The sequence below is a fragment of the Giraffa tippelskirchi genome, chromosome 1 (genome assembly GCF_054371585.1).
Source record: "Giraffa tippelskirchi isolate mGirTip1 chromosome 1, T2T-mGirTip1v1.2.pri, whole genome shotgun sequence".
Classification (NCBI taxonomy): Eukaryota; Metazoa; Chordata; class Mammalia; order Artiodactyla; family Giraffidae; genus Giraffa; species Giraffa tippelskirchi.
The window spans coordinates 150,169,554-150,188,900 of record NC_137275.1 but is presented as its reverse complement, the minus strand read 5'-3'; the positions used below and the strand labels follow the sequence as shown (position 1 = coordinate 150,188,900).

Genomic DNA, 19,347 nt, shown 5'->3' with positions numbered 1-19,347 from the left:
TGTGCTTTGCTCATGCTGCTGCTTCAGTCTGGAAATTTCTCAGAAGTCCACCTTCTGTTAAGCTGACAAACTTCTTATATTTCTCAAGACCTACAGAAAGACACAATTTTCTGAAATCTTCCCAACCTTACTGCCTCTGCATCTTCTATCACACTGCCCAGGGGAAAAATGAATGTTTGTACTTAGTGGTTCCTATCTCTGTGACAGCATGCTTCAGCATATGTGTTTTCTGTACATATATCTTTCCTACCACAACGGGAAGCATTCTTTGTGTTCATAAAATCTAGTATGGTGTCTGTTCCACTGTGTTTAGATAATAGCCACCCAATATTAACTAAGCATATGTCCTTATTTTTTCATACACTTTGACTAACATGCACTTTTAATAATAAAATAATAATAATAACATTTTAGCTCAATAGCTTTGAATAGGTGCATACACAATGGTACTTGTCCAAACTATCTGTTGAAAATATCCAAAATGAGGTTATGTTGAAGGAATTTTCTTCCCCCAAACTTTATTAAGATAGGAAAAACAGTTCTAATAATAAATGTCTTGGGTATGTTTAACCTTCACACTTTTCAGAAAAAGCTGATATGGACAGTTAAAGGCAAATGTGGTTAGCTCTCTTTTTTTTTTCCCCCAAGATATATATGTAATTTTGGTCCAAATTATTTTTAAATTTTGTTGCTGTTGTTGTTTACGAGCTAAATAGTGTCTGACTCTTTGTGAACCCCATTGGCGGTAGCCCACCAGGCTACTCTGTCCATGGATTTCCCAGATAATAATACTGGAGTGGGTTGCTATTTCCTTTCCATGAGAACTTATGACCCATGGATTGAACCTGCATCTACTGCATTGCCAGGTGGATTCTTTACCACTGAGCTACCAGAGAAGTAAAAAAAATCTGAGTGGTAAGTTCCTTGAAAGCAAGGATATTTATCTATTTTGTTTATTAAGGTATATCAATCTTTGGAGAAAGACATGGCACATTAGAAATATTCAGTAAGTATTTACTGAATAAACATATGAATATGTATGGGATGCACTGGAATTTTAAGCACTTGAGAAGAAGTGACATCACTCTGTGTGACAGTCAATGTGAGGATCTCTTGCTATATATTAACCTCATTTATTTTCATAACTTCCCTGTGAGGTTGGTATCATTTTGATTATTATTTGACTACAAATGTTTTGCTCTCTCCACTCCACCAATGATGCCTATTCTTGAAGTTTGTATCTAATTAAAAAAAAAAAGGTAAATATAGTAAATATGCTTTTATGGTACCAAGGGCAAAGGAGGATCATGGGTATTTTCCCTCTCTTCAAATCATACAGTTGTTAATGGACAGACAGAAGGGTTGTGGTCGAATTTTCCAATCAATATGGCAGAAAGAGTTTCCCAGGTGGTCCTAGTTGTAAATTACTCACCTGCCAATGCAGGAGATGGCAGAGATGTGGGTTGAATCCCTGGGTCAGGAAGGTTACCTGGAGGAGGGCATGGTAACTACTCCAGTATTCTTGCCTGGAGAATCCCATGGACAGAGGAGCCTGGTGGGCTACAATCCATAGAGTCGCAAAGAGTTAGACAGGACTGAAGCGACGTAGCATGAATGAATGACAGATATATTCTTTCTAGTCTTGATCTGGTTCCCTCACAAATTGAAAGTAATTATTCCTTAACACTCATAGTTTTTAAGTCATGTCTTACCTTGTGAACTTAATTTTTATTTATTCTAAATCCCTTTCACTGGAGTCAGTCATCTTTGAAAGAGAATGTCTAGGTTTGTCAAAAATAGTGGTAGTTTTCAGTTTTGTTGTGATGTTGTTGTTATAGGGCTCCCCTTCCCTCAATCTACAAGGATCTCAATAAGAAGACTAGTGACCAATCTAATAAGACAATACTTGGGCCAATGAGCATTGAGCCAATTGCTCTCTTGTAAATTACTATTTGCAACTGCTATAATAATAAAAACAAAGATGAAGTCTTTCTCAACAATGTTTTTTATATATATATATATATATATATGTAATCTAGTGGTATAGAAAATAATGCTTAAGTCCAGAGGAAAACTGACACCTAGGTCATTTAATACAAATTTTATTATAATACCCATCTTCCTAATTCCCTTTCCTTAGCACCATATTTGGATTGAGTAATTTATCCCAGGTGGAGAGTGATCATTTCACTGTCTTTACTGAGCTGAGACCCTGGCCTTAGCTACTTCACATTTTATTCATCCAAATTATAGAAATATTAAATCTAAAATATTATGTCCTTTTCTTGCCTTATAGTTGGAAATCTGAGATTTTCTAGCTGATAGGCTAACAAAGAGCAGGTATCTGTAGGAAAGCACTTTTGCTATTGATGATTATTGTGCATTTTTGCTTTTGCCTGGAGAAATCTATGGGTAATAATAATTCTTTGCAGGTTTTACTGACCTTCTACCCTTTGATTTCACAAATGGGGATCAGTTTGAACTAGACTGTAGAGACTTAGATTACACAGTTGGCTATTTATGCCTCTACATGGCATCTATTACACTGGTATCAAAATTTGACTTCATGTTAACTACCTCCTGTTGAATCAGATAATTTGTACTGGGATAAACCGTGGGTGTATTCTGTTTTCACATCTTTTTAACTTGTATCTAAATTACCTGACGCCATTTTGCATGAGTTGAGCATGTAGACAGCCAAGACATGAAAGCAACCTAAATATTCATCAGCAGATGAATAAAGAAGCTGTAATACATATATACAGTGGGATATTATTTGGCCATAAAAAGGATGAACTAATGCCATTTGCAGCATCATGGGGCTTCCCCAGTGGCTCAGCAGTAAGAATCTGCCTGCAATGCAGGAGATTCAGGAGAAGTGGTTTTGACCCTGGGTTGGGAAGATCCCCTGGAGGAGGGCATGGAAACTCACTCCAGTATTCTTGCCTGGAGAATCCCATGGACAGAGGATCCTGGTGGACTACAGTCCAGAGGATCACAAAGAGTTGGACATGACTGAAACAACAGAGCATGCATGCAACATCATGGATGGACCTAGAGGTTATCATACTAAGTGAAGTAAGTTAGACAGAGAAAGACATATATCAAATGGTAACACTTATATGTGAAATCTAAAAAAAAATGATGCAAGTGAAACTTGTTTACCGAACAGAAACAGACTTATGGACTTAAAGGGCAAACCCGTGGTTGCCAAGTGGGAAAGGTATGGGGAGGGATGAGTCAAGGTTGGGATTGGCATATGCATACTGCCATATGCAAAATATATAATCAACAAGGACCTACTGTATAGCACATGGATCTCAGTAATACTCAGTAATACCTATATGGCAAAAGAATCTGAAAAAGAATGGATATGTGAATATGTACAACTAAATCACTTTGCTGTATACCTGAAACTAACATGACACTGTGAATCAACTATACTTCGATATAAAATAAAAAATAAAAATTGCAAAAAGAATGATATATATATATATATATATTTATTCTCATTGTTGCTATTATCTAAAACTGCATAAAATGTCTACCTAAATCTTAGTGACATGAAAAACAACCATTTAAGTAATCCGTTCAGCATATTGGGAACACAGGGCTCTATAGGAATGGTTTGTCTCCTCCACGGTGTCTAAAGGCCTCCACCTGAGGTCAACCCAAACAACTGGGGACTGTTATAACTGAGACTGGAGGATTTACTCCCAAGGTGGCTTCTTTACCCTCCTGTCTGGTATGTTGATGAGTGTGGCTGCAAGACCAAGCTTAGCTGGGAATGTAGGTTCCAGTGCCTATCAGTACCCTTTCCAATGATGTGGCTCAAGGAATCCCACCCCCATAGCAGCCCAATATTCCAGCAAATGAGCTGAAAGCAGCAAGCCAGGTGGTCTTTGTATTTATCACCCCAGAAGTTGGCTGGTGTCATTTCTACCATTCTCTGTGGATGGAAGTAGTCATAAGACCACGGGTAAGAAAGATGGAAAAAATAGATTATACTTTTCAATGAGAGGAGAATTGAGTTGTTAGCCATGTTTAAAACCACCATACTCTTGTATACCCTTGTATCTTTTTTCCTTTAACTTTTTACTTTTGTTAGCTATTTCTTTTCTGAGAAAGAAATACTACAAATCAACATTTCTCAAAAAAACAACAAGCTCTTTGGTAGAAATTCTTACCTTTAACCATATTGTATCTAATAATTTTATGCAGCATACCACCATATTTCAGAGACATGGGAGTAATTTTTAATTAAGGTCTCCTAATGGCACACACAGGATGAAACTAGACATTATATAGGTGATTTATTGGAACTTTCTTAATGGCCAAGGTGGACATATGGCTATAATTTATTAGACATTTTTCCAGACTGTTTTCATGTACTTACACTTAAACACAGCAGTTAAATAACTAAGGACTTAAAGATTTATTTTAAAATATTTTCATCATAGAGTTACTGGTGTAATACTTAAAAATTGGAAAAGTCTAAGGCTACCATGAAAGACTGTTTAAATTTTTCTGGTGTATCTATTTCATAGAATACTACAAAAATTTGTGCTGTAAAGAATATTTAGTGATAAAAAGAAAATGTCCATAAATTGCTTACTAGTGTTTTTTAAAAAGGGAGCTACAAAATAATACGAATTGTATAAAACCTATGTTCACTGGTCCACATAAAAATAAAATCTTACACTCAAAAGACTGACAGAGATGATATGTTGGGTCTAAAGTTTTGTATAATTTTATTATTTTTTTGTTGTGCCCTTGTGCATTTTCAAAATTTCCTAAAATGATTATGTATTGATATATTGCTTTCTTATTTTTATAAAATGAGTGAGAAATTGTATTACTTTATAAGATATATTGGAGAAGGAAATGGCAACCCACTCCAGTATTCTTGCCTGGAAAATCCCATGGACAGAGGAGCCTGGCAGGCCATGGTCCATAGGGTCCCAGAGAGTCAGACACGACTGAAGTGACTAAGCACAGCACAGCACATAAGATATATAAATTTTAAAAATAAATCAAATTCATGTATAATCTCTTTACCCTGGATAATCACATTCCTTTAAAAATTTTGTTGTTTTGTATTTTGCCTTATTCATGCTTTCTAAAAATGATATATGGTATATAAATATTTTATTATTTGACTTTTTACCTTTACACTGGGAGATGCTAACCAAATTATCTTTTGCCCTTCATGCTTCATTGAATTTCTTTAGGTAACCAAAGATCCTCCCCACGAACCCAGAAGAATAAACATATAGCCCCCAAAGTAATTTGTAGCAATGAGACCACAGAAAACAGGTGTTAAATTTTTGACTTTTAAGTCTCAAAAAGCTTCTGTCTAGGATTGTCATTGAAATTTTTAGGAAAATGCTCCCTGAGCTAGTTGTGCTTTTCACCCCGCTCTCCCAGGATAGATGACAAATTTGGGACTGTTGAACCAAGCAGTGCTATAGAGGTGAACAGTGAAAAGAAGAAATATAACCCCTCCCTATAGCCCACAGAATTAGTTCCAGGGACTATTAGAAACCCAAAATTGGCAGGATTATCTGAGAATATAGAAGATTGGTATCCCAGTTTCCTGATGATTGTTCTGTAAAATGACAAGCATTAAATCTAGATCCTTAATCTACCAGGAGACAACAGAGATACAGATGACTGCAAGGTGTGCCTAGGCCTAAGACTGCCTGAGTAAGTTTCTGGACTCTAAATGCGATGGAAACGAGACAAATGTCTTTGCAGCTATCTGGTAGTGGGTAGATGGGACACCAGGAGTCATTGACTGGGAAGGGAACTACAGCTCTGATAAGAAAATATCACAGTGGAGAGCTTGATTCTTATAGTCCTGTTACTAGAGAGGAACAGAAGATGCCATCATCTTGGCATAACCATACTCAATAATCATATATAATTGTGCTTCATCTCACATAATGAAGATGGCCACATACTAGCAAGAGAGCCTAATACCACCATTATGGCTACCAAGATGTATCATGAAGCAATAAGGAAACTGCGCAGCCTAAACTGACTAGAGGGAAGGAATGTGGAAAGAGGATTCTGAACTGACTGTATGTACCCTAAATGACTAACTTACCTGTTAGACTGAGGACTAAATTACCCAAGTTAGACTGAGAAATGGGGCTCAAAATGTAAATCAGTTTTCTGAAAAATAAAATTTCATTTTTTGTATGCCTTAATACACAGATTGATATATTCACAACATTTTTATATCCCATTATGAAAATATTTTCATGTGGAAAAATTTCATATGTAAGGAGAACTACTTCACTGAGTCTTGCTCTGGTACTATGCTCAGCTCACTGTGTTTTAAAAGGTATTAACACACAATCTGGGGCTTCCTCAGTGGTCAGTTGTAAAGAATCTGCCCGCAGTGCGGCAACTGCAGGAGACATGGGTTCGATCCCTGAGTTGGGAAGATCCCTTGAAGGATGGCATGGAAACCCACTCCAGTATTCTTGCCTGGAGAATCCCATGGAAAAAGGAGCCTGGTGGGCTACAGACCATAGGATCACAAATAGTCAGACATGACTGTAGTGATGAACAAACATGCACCCAACATACCATTTAACTTTAAACCCCAAATATCTGTGCAGATTATAAAATAATAATATATGTGAAGATGAAAACAGAAAATACCTTAAATATATATCATTGTTAATCTCAGAGTAGGGAAGTCCATTCAAAAACACCAGATCTCTAAGCTATGAAAGAACAATATCTAACAACATAAAATTAGAACATTTTGATGTAAAAAATGTACCACCAAAAACGGACAAAGCCAAACAGTGATCAGGGGAAAACATTTCCAGATTCTACCACAGAAAAAGTTTATTTTTTAAAATATAAAAACTATTGAAAATAAATAAGAAAAATGCCAACCCAAAGGAAAAAAGCAGAAGGCATAAGAAGATACCTGCAAGCAGTTCTTAAACGATATGAAAAATACACAAAACTATTCCCAATTTTAAAATGCAAATTAAAGCTATAAGAAAATATTTTTCACCTTTTAAATTGCTGAAAATGAAAATGTTTGATAACATACTATGTTGAGGAAGGTATGAGGAATCAGGCACTATTATGTGTTGCAGGTGGCAATGCAATTTTGTGCAAACTTTATGGAGAGAATTTGCAACACTTATCGAACCTTAAAATCCATATGCTTTAGATAGAGGAGTTATGCTGTACATAAATAGAATCTCATGAGTAGTCAGTAATTACATATACAGAAAATCATTATTGTGGCATTGCTTTTATTAGACAAAGAACAGAAATAGCCTATAGGCTATGTTTGTTTGATCATTTGGTTTGATCATTTATTTTGTTTTCATTTACTAGTTTTTTATAGCCCACATGCGTGAAATTATATGGTATGTGTCTTTCTTCATCTAACATATTTTAACTTAGCTTAATACCCTCAAGATCCATCTATGCTATCACAAATAGCATCTTTTTATGGCTGAGTAGTATTCCTACAATGCAATTATTTAAAAGAATAAGGCAGCTCCATAAAAGCAAATGGGCTTCCTAGGTGGCACTAGTGGTGAAGAAACTGCCTGCCAATGCAGGAGATGTAAGAGACATGGGTTTGATCCCTGGGTGAGGAAGATCCCCTGGAGGAGGAAATGGAAACCCATTCCAGTATACTTGCCTGCAGAATTCCATGGACAGAGGAGCCTGGCAAGCTATAATCCATAGGGTTGCAAAGAGTCAGACACGACTCTTAACATAACATATAAGCAGATATGGAATGATTCCAGACAGATTTAAGTGAAAAAAAAAAAGATAAAACAGTGTGTGTAATGGGTACCCATTGTGTTATATCACCAGAAAATATACACTATACACCTGTATGTGCACAGAATCTCTCTTGAAAGAAACACAAGAAACTAGTAGTAAGTAGTTGCTGGTGGAAGGTAAGCAAGTGGTTTAGGAATATAGGTGGGAGAGAGACTCCTTCTGGAGTTTACTTTTGAAACTTTTTGAATTTTATACCAAAATACTGTATTACCTCCTAAAAAATAAAAGAGAGAAGAAAAAGAGAGGAAAGGTGAAATAAATAAAAAGAGGAGAAGGGGAACACAATGAAAATTAAAAAAGACAATTCTTTGCATGGCATGCAGAGTGACTGCAGCCATGAAAATTAAGACGCTTGCTCCTTGGAAGAAAAGCTATGGCAAACCTATTGCATTTTAAAAAGCAGAGACATTACTTTGCTGACAAAGGTCCATACAGTCAAAGCTATGGTTTTTCCAGTAGTCATGTATGGATGTGAGAGTTGGACCATAAAGAAGGCTGAGCACCGAAGAACTGATGCTTTTGAATTGTGGTGTTGTAGAAGACTCTTGAGAATCCCTTGGATAGCCTGGAGATCAAACCACTCAATCCTAAAGGAAATCAGTCCTGAATATTCATTGGTAGGACTGATGCTGAAGCTGAAGCTCCATACTTTGGCCACCTGACGTGAAGAACTGACTCATTAGAAAAGACCCTGATGCTGGGAGAGATTGAAGGCAGGAGGAGAAAGGGATGACAGAGGACAAGATGATTGGATGGCATCCTAGACTCAATGGACATGAGTTTGAGCAAGCTCCAGGAGATGGTGAAGGACAGGGAAGCCTGGCATGCTGCAGTCCATGGGGTTGCAAAGAGTCAGACACAACTAAGTGACTTAGCAACAACACTATCTTCAACCAGGTGTTTCACTAAGGTTCTCTTTCTTGTTCCCAGAAATATCTTAGCTCTGTCTTCCAAAACTCCAGCCTGCTTTGGTGTTTTTCATTGTCTCTGCTTGTTGTGAGTTCAATTATGGCTCCCTCCCTCCCCCGTAAAGAAAAAGTATTTCAGAACATTTATCCTCATTACCTTGGAATGTGACCTTATTTGTAAACAAGGAGTTTACAGAGGTAATCAAGTTAAAATAAGGTCGTGAAGAGAGTCTTAATTGTGTATGATTGTGCCCATATAAAAGGATATAAAAGGAGAACTTTGGATATGGAGATAGAGGAAAGACAGTATGAAGAAGCATAGGGAGAAGACGGCAAAGGGAAAAACCAAGGAGAGAGACTTGGAACAGACCCTCCCCTTTGCCTTCTGAAGGAGCACAGCCTTATGGACACCTTGACTAGACTTTTGGCCTTCATACCCACGAGAGGATAAAATTCTGCTGTTCTTTGTGTGCTAAGTTAGTTCAGTCATGTCCGATTCTTTGCGATGCTACCGACTATAGCCCACCAGGCTCCTCTGTCCATGGGATTCTCCAGGCGAGAATACTGGAATAGGTTGCCATGTCTTCCTCCAGGGGATCTTCCCCACCCAGGGATCGAACCCATCTCTTCTTCGTCTCCTGTATTGGCAGGCAGGTTCTTTACCACTAGTGCACTTGGGAAGCCCCTCTGCAGTTCTAAGCCACCCAGTTTGTTAGAAACCCTGGGCAACTTACACAGTGCTCTATTCCACTTGTCTATTTTCCCCAACTTTCCAGCTCTATTCCTTCCCTAATTCCTTATTCCAAAAGCAGTAGTTCCATGCCCGTAAGACATAGATCATCTTTGCCTCCCTCTGTTCCATGTGATTCTATAGCTTTTCCTGATCAGCACAACAGAAGCCCAAGCCTATTAATTTCCCCACAAAACAGAGGATTTTTCCTCCTAAAAATGTGGTGACAGTGCAGGTGGGCTGAGTATATGTCTTTCAATTTATTTCTATCCTTGATACATAATCTAATCATCCTTATAATGACTGCAGGCTATGTATTTGTATCATATACCATAATTCATTTAATCATTATTTATATTGTAGTTACCTATGTTGTTTCCCACTTTCCAGTACTGGATAAATTCTTAAAAGTGGACACTATGAGGCATAGGGCAAGCATGCCTTATGTTCTTTGATGAATATTACCATATACCCCTATAGAAAACATATCTAACCTAGAATCTGCTTTGTTTTGGTAACCAAAAAAAAAAAGTCAATGATACTGTGGTCATACTCTATTGTTTATCATATTTATCATATAGGACAGGGCTTGGCTAACCTCTTCTCTAAAGAGCCAAACAATATATATTTTAGAATTTGTAGGTCATGCAGACTCTCTTGCAATTCTTCAAAAAGATACCATGCAGGATATATAAATGAGCGGACATGGCTGGGTTCCAATAAAACCTTATTTATAGATACTGAAATCGAATTTCAAATCATCGTCACATCTTAAAAAATACTGTTCTTCTTTGTTTTTTTCCTTCAACCATTTGAAAAAAATGTCAAAACATAGTTCGTGGGCCACATAAAAACTGGCAGCAGGATCAGACCCACAGGCTGTGGTTTTCCAGTTTCTGGTAGAGAGCTTAGTACTAGATTACCCATTTTGCAGTACATTATAAAATTCTTCGCTGAGGAGAAGCTTGTATTTTTCTACTGGTTCCTGTTGGTTTTTTAAGAGTCACACGATATTAGGATGACCTTGGGCACTACTGACTGTCAGGGCAGCCAATGCGTAAATTCATGTTACTATGCCTTAATTGCTATCGATATTGATTCAAATCGCTGTTAAGTGTATTGCCTAAAGGATTTAGAGAGTATCTGTTCCTGAATTTTCTCTCAAAGCTATTCCTAGATTAAGCCAGACCATTAGGGCTGTGTTTGGGACCAATCTGTATTGATTCACCTTGCTGACATTTCGGACACATACTCCACAAACTCCTGACTCCACAGATTTCCTCTAGAAGAGTTACGCTTTTGCAAGATTCCACAAGCCTATACTGAGAGATCAAGAAACTGTCAGTCATCTGTCAGTGTGTCTTCTTGATGAATCTTCTTGAGGACATTGTCGATTACGTCACAATACATTCTTTGTAGGAGGAAGACCCTTATCTCAGTTAAACTTAGTAAGATGACTCATTTTTAGTGTGCTTCTAGTGCCCTCACGTTGCCAAGTCTCTTCCTTACTTCCTTACTCTTTATCTTCTCTTTAATTAACTTTGTTCATACATATTTATGATGCTGTATTTTCAGTCAGTTCAATTCAGTCACTCAGTTGTGTCTGACTCTTTGTGACCCCATGGACTGCAGCAAGCCAGGCTTCCATGTCCATCACCAACTCCTGGAACTTGCTCAAACTAATATCCATCGAGTCAGTGATACCATCCAACCATTTCATCCTCTGTCATCTCCTCCTCCTGCCTTGGATCTTTTCCAGCATTAGGGTCTTTTCCAATGTAAGATATGCTGTATCTTACATAACTGTATAAGCTGTACTTTCTCTTCTTCCTCTTCTTCATTTTTGAATAAAGGCAGTTTACTTTCAAAGAGTTAAAAATGAGGGGGGTTGCAGGAAGGGTTGTGCACAGTCCAGATTTGATAGGTGGCTGGGGTGAGGAGGGTCTTTAGGCCCCAGGGTAGACTTCTGCTTTCTTCCGTAATTACATTTGAGGCTCTTTTCTCAGTATAATATGGCAGAGTCATTCAGAAAAAAAACCCATATTTATTTTGCCCTTCTTTAGCTTTTCACCTCATGGTTCCACATAGAAACCACGATGCCTTGGAAGCTCAGATGGGCATCCCTTCCTATGGTCTCTGGACCCTCAGCCAGAAGTTCTCTGTTCCTCAAGGACAGAGCTGGGGAAGCCGGAATCGCTGGGGCCAGCGAGCCTGCCCTGGGGGTTTATCTGCCGGGTTGTCAGAAGTGACAGCAAAGAGCCAGGCTGCTTGATGAATCCAAGGAGCAGAAAAATCTGTCAAAACACGCAGAACGTGCGTTGCAGGGATCGTGGAAACATTGCCTATTTGTTTGGAGCGCGTTTAATTATTTTTAAACATATGCAGTCTGTAGTTCAGTGAACATGTCAGGGATAATAGAGGGAGAAAAGCAAATAAGGGGAGAGGCGCTGATCCCAGAGCCGCTTCTCCCCGCAGCTGGCGGATGGCTGGGAAGAAGCAGTTGATTCCCTCCGAAGTGTGGCTCCCTGTCTGTCACCTAATGAAACCCAGTAGGGGGATTAATGTCATTAGCTGGAGGCCAGCATGCTGTGTAGTAAACAGATATACACCCTCGCTCATTTTGGGGGAGCATTTCCCAGCTCCCGCCCCCAGGCCTGCCAAGGTCACTCCCAGCCTTGATTAGTTAAATAGGAAGAAATTAGGTCAGTTGAGAGAATCTTGTGGTCTGTTTAGTAAGAGCAGCCGCTGGGAATTTGGGCCCCTAACTCTGCTCCTCCCTCCCCTCACTGACCCTAATTGGGGCTTATATTTCTTCTTTGGGAGAAATCTGAGGTAACTAGAGAAGATAAAAGCCCTACGAGTAATGCTTTACAGAAGAAAAGAATTTTATTGTATTTTGATAACCAAATTGACTAAGGAGTGTGGAAAACACGGGGATTGTTTGTTGGGTATCATGACCATCTCTTTTCTTTCTAGAACCAGAAGTTCTTTCCATGTATTAGGGCACAAAAACCTGAGACCCGAGAAATACATGTGTTCACTTTTCCCTAACCCACAGGAATGTGCATGGCAAGCAACCACAAATGAATCCGACTTAGGTATTTTATGTTCTTAGAAAACACAGAGATCTTGACTTTAAGGCAACAATGGAAAATATCGGGAGATGGAAGAAAAACCAGAACAATGTCAGGAGGAAGAATAAAAAATCAGAAAACTGGAACGAACTTTTGACCAAACTGTTACTTTCTGAGCATGACTATGACCAAGATTCAGACACAAACAGACACCATCAAGTAAACACAACACTATCCACATGCAATGAGGAGAAACTGGGAGGAATAGAAACAAAATAAAGAAACAACAACCAAGGAAAAGAAAAATTTCAGGGAAATACAGCAAGGAAAATTTAGATTTCAGTTAGTATTGCACTAATATTGAAGACAAACATCAATGTTTCCTGGTAAGAATTTACCTTAATTCTTTTCTTATCAGAGCAGAATATTCAATTTCATAACCTTGAGCTGTGCTCTAATGATGGTGGGCAATATTTTGTAGCATTGGACTATATAATCGAAGAAACAATGCAAATGAAGAATAAAGAAAGGACAAGGAAACTCAGGCTCATGTGTACTTGATACATCACAAAATCAATTCTGCGCACCCCTTTCACATAACCCACTGCTTTCAGTGAGTCATTGGACATCGCGTTTTTTGAAGGACAGCATTGCAGAGTTCATTTTCTCTCCTAATGGCAGGTCAACAAGGGGGAAAAAAAAGCAACAGATATATGCACACACACATATGTACACACATGTATACACACATTGGAAAGAAACAAGGTCAAATTTAGCTTCACATTTTTAGGATTAATGTTAAGTCTCCAGGCCTAGTGATTGATTGTCCAGGGAAGAATGGAGTTCAAGAACCAGTGTTCAGACTGTTACTCTCATAGGTCAATGCAGAGCCTCAGACCCCTCTCCTAAGCCCTGTCCCACAAATACTTGAGAATAAGTCCACTGTGGTGTCTCTGGGTGCTCTGGGGAGCCAGACACCTGAGAACCATCCTCCATACCCTGCGGGGTCCCCAGCGTCCCCTGGTGTGTGATGACCTCAGCCCAGAGAGGTGACTGTCCTGGCCTGCCAGCTGCTTCCTGATCCTCCCTGTACCCTTCTCCAGCCCACACATGAATCTGTCCCACTCACAGAAAGAGTCCCCATTGCCCTTGATGGGCAGATTTGGGCCCAGGGTCCAACCTAGCAGTTTGCATAAATGATAAAACCTTCCAGCTGCAGAATGCTAGGGCTCTATTTTTGTCTGTGGTGTCTGGTGACTACATAAATTCTAAGAACAAAGCCAGAGTGATTTATATGTGTCATTAGAAATTTAAGATTTTTCAAGTGTTTCGTAAACATGTACAGTATGGGACATATTAGATATACCATTTGGATAACAGAAAACACTCATAACAGCCCTGCCTAGTCACAAATTTGATCCAGAGTACAATTGGAGGTACTTTCCCCTCCCCTTCAGAGAACAACTCAGGGTCCCGTGACCTCCGTTGACCTGGTGTCATAGCACCTTCAATATGAGGAAATAGGAGAGTAGTGATCTGTGGGGCCCTGGCTGCATTTCAGAGTAGGAATGGGATTCTGGATTTTTTCTTAGACCTTTAAATTTTAATGTGTCTCAGAGTTACCTGGGAAACTTGTTTTTAAAAAGTACTGCTTAGATTTTACCTCCAGAGATTCTAATTCTGCAAGTCTGTGGGTTGATGTCTAAGAATCTGCATTTTGAATATTCCCCACTCCCACCAACACCCCTCCCCAATAATTATACAATAAAGAAACACTGATTAGATCTTATAATGCTGGTAACTCTCTAAAGACTACTGCATTTGGGGGAGCAGTTTATTAGGAAGGTGTGAACCACTGCACTTAGGATGCACCAGAGGCCAAGCTCCCTATGGCATTACTTTGGGAAAACTATTCTTTTCTCAATGATATTGTTTGGTATACATTGCTGCTAAGTCACTTCAGTTGTGTCCGACTCTGTGCGACCCCATAGACGGCAGCCCACCAGGCTCCTCCGTCCCTGGGATTCTCCAGGCAAGAAGACTGGAATGGGTTGCCATTTCCTTCTCCAATGCGTGAAAGTGAAAAGTCAAAGTGAAGATGCTCAGTCGTGTCCGACTCTTAGTGACCCCATGGACTGCAGCCTACCAGGCTCCTCCATCCATGGGATTTTCCAGGCAAGAGTACTGGAGTGGGTTGCCATTGCCTTCTCCTACAGATGGATTATTTACCCTGTCCTCCCTGGAAGTCCTTCTAGACCTGGAACCAAGTGACTGCTAAATATCACAGAAACTTGGGAGTTACTCCATTTCACTTTCCCTATCAGGGCCTCAGGACCAGGGCAAAAGCTGTGGGGCTCATGTGACCATATGCATGTGATTACCCTGATGCATGCAACTTGTAGCCATGGGTCTTGAGCAAGGCCATCTTTCTTTTAGGAAAACAACTTAGAGGGAGGTGCTTCATAAATAACAACACAAAACATGCAAGAGGGTTATGCATACAAACACACATAACATGGGAGTTATATTGTTTGGCACTTAATTGTTTGGATCCATCCCAAAGGCCAACCAGAGTGGAAAAAAATCTTGCCATTTCAAGGACTGCATAAGGTGGCAGAATCTATCCTATGACACGTCAGCTTCACTTTCTCTGCCCAGCTGGCCAATTGTTCCAATCCAGTAAATCACAGACTCGGCAAATACACTTAGGGAAAAGGGGCAGATGAGTAACCCCAAGCTGTGCTGATAAGGCGGCCAGGAGTAAGTCTTTGAATGTGTGCACAATGGAACAAACACCTTTTATCCCTCCAACCCACCAGGCAAGCAACACCAGGAAAATCATTTTCCAATTAGTCAGCAGGTTTCAGCGTCATTACCTTTGAGATCAGATTTGCTACCATTCAAAAAGGCATCAGAGACAGTGGAGGAAGAGTTAAGCATCATTTCTGGCATCTGAGGTCTGGGAGGAGATGAAATTAGATTAGCTGCAGGAAAATGGGAGGGTTTACATTACCAGAGGGGCTCTACCTGTCTCCAGGCTTCACAGTGAACAACGCTTTCACCATATGGCATTACAATGGATTAGCGATCAAGTACGATTAATCCTAATAGATCGTCTTTTCAACCTCAGTGGCTTGTTAGGTGAGAAAAAAATTGTCTGTCCCCAAAGTGTCAGGTGAAACTCTCATTTGAGGTAAGACTACCATGTGGAGATGGGTCTCCATCTGGTGGCTTCCTTTTGTGAAACTCCACCAGAAGGTGTTTTAATGAGGCTTTTATAGCAGGCACCACCTGCCACTAATCTTCCCCTCTAAAAAGGTGTAATTGAGGGTTGGTTTTACAGTATGGCTCATATCCTAACCTTGGGAATTCATCAGGAAATGCAAATCTGGGTGGGATGGTGTGTAATCATGAAATGCCATTCTGGCTTTTGGTTGAGACTGGAGTGGTTATAGAAATTTGTGGTTGGCTAATTACAACCAGCTATATAGTAGCTTCCCCTTTCAGTTAGATTAATACGTGTGTCATCTCAGAATTAAATAACCAAGTTGATGGTGACCATATGTCTTCATTCAATTCTTTGCACATGTAAAGAGTTGCAAGGCTGCTAGCGGTTCACACAATTTAAAGGTTTCATTTACACGATTAAGGTTTAACTGGTTCAGATGTACTGCACATCCGTTCTCTTGGTAGATGTTTCAGTTCTAAGCTGCATTTATTTCAATAAGACATGAAAAAATTACAAAATCACCAAGACATTTTCTATCTCGAGGACTCTGGGAATAGTGTTATTTTTCCTTTCTCCCCTAATTTAAGACACCGATTTTTGTTACACTGTTATCCTGGCAGACTGATTACTGACTACGCTGATATTCCTACCTAGGATTTCATTTGAAATAAAAGATGCTGAAGAAGGTGGAATATAATAGAATAACTCTGACTTTTTAAAAATTCAACAACCATGAACTGAATCCTTGTTGTATACCAGGTATGTTATTACAGTAGGAAATAATAATAACAACGGTAACAGCAAAATTATACCGATGTTGCCTTCCAATCATGAGAGATTATTTTGCTTTTCAGTCCTTTTCTATTTAGAATATTTCTGAAAGTCCTTTCCCTTTGCTACTGTCATCTCAGAATATTATGTTGAGAAACATTTTAACTCCATATAAATCAACCAACAAAATAGTATAATGTTAAATATTTAAATTCCAATATTTGAGGTATATCTATAGTCGATTTTAAAAGTCAAAGAAATGCATACCCCTTAATTATTTGCCTTTCAATCACTAGTTTAGTTTTAAAATATAACAAGAAAGGTAAATGACCCCAAATATGCCATAATCCCAAAGTGGCTTGTATTTTGAGTTTGGAATGGCACATATAAATATGAAACATAATTTAAAAGCAAGAGTCATCAACGGGAGCCCCAGAAATTGAATCTGATCAGTAGTTTTATATTTGAGGTTTTATTGTTGCTGTTGTCTTTTTTGTTTCTTGGCCTGCACAGGTTTCTGGTTTTTAATACCTATTCTAACCCATGTGGGCATGACCTGCTCTCTCCTGTTTGCCAAAGGCCCCACGACAGCTTATGTTCACACCCAACTGCACTGAAAACACTCAAGCCCAGTTCTAAAATAATGAGGCTGGTTTTCACATGAGTTTGTGAATATTGGTCCCATTACTTTAGAATCAATCCTTGAGTGTGCTTCCATGCATGGGTGAAACCCCTGGGGATGTATCAACGAGGGAGAAGGTAGACACACACCCAAGTGCCAAGACCTCTGGACCCAAATCCACCCTTGGTAGAGATAAATATTTTACAATCATTTTGCTCCCACGTCCCCAATGTCCTTGGTTTAAAACCAAGAATCAGAAACTCAAGTAGCAGGACAGGTGAGAAGGAAAAGAAAAGAAACCATTGTATCTCCTCTTTTTCACTTAGGAAAAAATTTTATGACCAGGGTTTAAAAACCTGTAACTTCAATTTTCATGATACTTTTCTGCAGGAAATTCCACTGTCATGGACATGAACCATTAGAACTAATCCTGGCAGAGGAGAAAATGTACATGAATTTTGTTCTTTTGTTCAATGTTAGGAGAATAAGGTCAATTACCTTTTCCTTCAGCTTGAGACAAATTAAAGGAATTGGTTCATCCTTTCTCTACAGTAATCCATCAGTGTAGGTTTAATGTAGAGAAAATAATAGTTGGCTAAAGGCTACACAGCAGGGTGACACAGGCTATGACTCCTGTTCCAGGTTATGTCTGTGCATTATATTAAAATGTACCCAACTTCTCCGTGCCTCAGCTTCTGCACCTATTTTGTTTTTTTCATTCCAATAAACCCACAATCAGGTCTAGCCTAGCAGCTGATCAGGAAGCAAGAAAATATTGTCTTTGGTATTTTCTCCCTTAACACTGCCTTTAAGTTTCCTTTATTGCCTGATGCTGGTCTCCTGCCCTCACTGTGTGACATTCATGTCAAGTCTGCTTTCTTCAATCAATCGCTCACACCTCACACCTCTCCATCCCTCTCTCTCTAATCAAAAGTCTCCTGGCCATCACATTTTAGGGTTGAAAGCTACCTACTTTCACTAAGTATCCTGTTGTGCAATGGTTCTTCATGCTCAGTGATGTGGGACTCCTAAGTATAATGTCTAATCCAAAGGACTAGTTCTTCTGATAGAATTAACAGAAGCACTGGAGGCTGGAAAGTGAAAAAGAGAGTACAGGTAGAGACCTCAGGGTGCCCCCTAATCATATCATGTTTTGTCACTACTTAGGGCAAAGTGTTGGGCTTCCCTCGTGGCTCAGACAGTAAAGAATCCACTTTATCTATCAGTGGACATCTAGGTTGCTTCCTTGTTCTAGCTATTGTAAAGCTGCAATGAACACTGGGGTACATGTGTCTTTTTCGATTTTGGTTTCCTCGGGGTATATGCCTAATAGTTAGATTGCTGGGTCTTATGGTGGTTTTATTCCCAGTTTTTTAAGGAATCTCCATACTGTGTTCCATGGTGACTATATCAATTTGCATTCCCACCAACAGTGCAAGAGGGTTCTTTTCTCCACACTCTCTCCAGCATTTATTGCTTGTAGATTGGATAAAGAAGCTGGTGTACATATATACAATGGAATAATATTCAGCAATAAAAAGAAACATGTTTGAGTCAGCTCTAACGAGGTGGATGAATCTAGAGCCTATTATACGGAGTGAAGTAAGTCAGAAAGAGAAAAATAAATATCATATGTTAATACATATATATGGAATCTAGAAAGACAGTACTGTTGAACCTATTTGCAGGGCAGCAATGGAGACACAAATATAGAGAACAGACTTATGGACATGGTGGGGAGTGGGAGGAAGGACAGGGTGGGAATTATGATGAGAGTAAGATGGAAACATATATATTACCATATGTAAAATAGATAGCCAATAGCAGTTTGCTGTGTGACTCAGCAACTCAAACCAGGGCTCTGCAACAACCTAGAGGGGTGGGGCCGGGGGGGAGATGGGAGAAAGGTTCACAAGGGAGGAGACATCTGTATACCTATGGCTGATTCATGTTGATGTTTGGCAGAAACCAACACAATATTATAGAGTAATTATCCTTCAATTAAAACTAAATAAATTTAATTATTAAGAAAAAGAATCCACTTTAGGGTGCTTCCCAATCATATCATGTTTTGTCACTACTTAAGGCAAGTTCAGAGTAAAATACTTGCTTCCTTGTAGTTACATGTGCTCACATTTACCTGAATCATGAAAAGTGAACTTAATTTTGACACGTGCTCT

The 19,347-nt window shown here is 39.1% G+C and overlaps 1 long non-coding RNA gene across 1 annotated transcript in view; it reads right to left on the bottom strand.

The window, feature by feature from the left end:
* The window catches only part of LOC145538360 (uncharacterized), a 342,784-nt gene that overhangs the window by 70,683 nt on the left and 252,754 nt on the right, over positions 1-19,347 (bottom strand). The gene's annotated exons all lie outside the window — the stretch shown is intronic.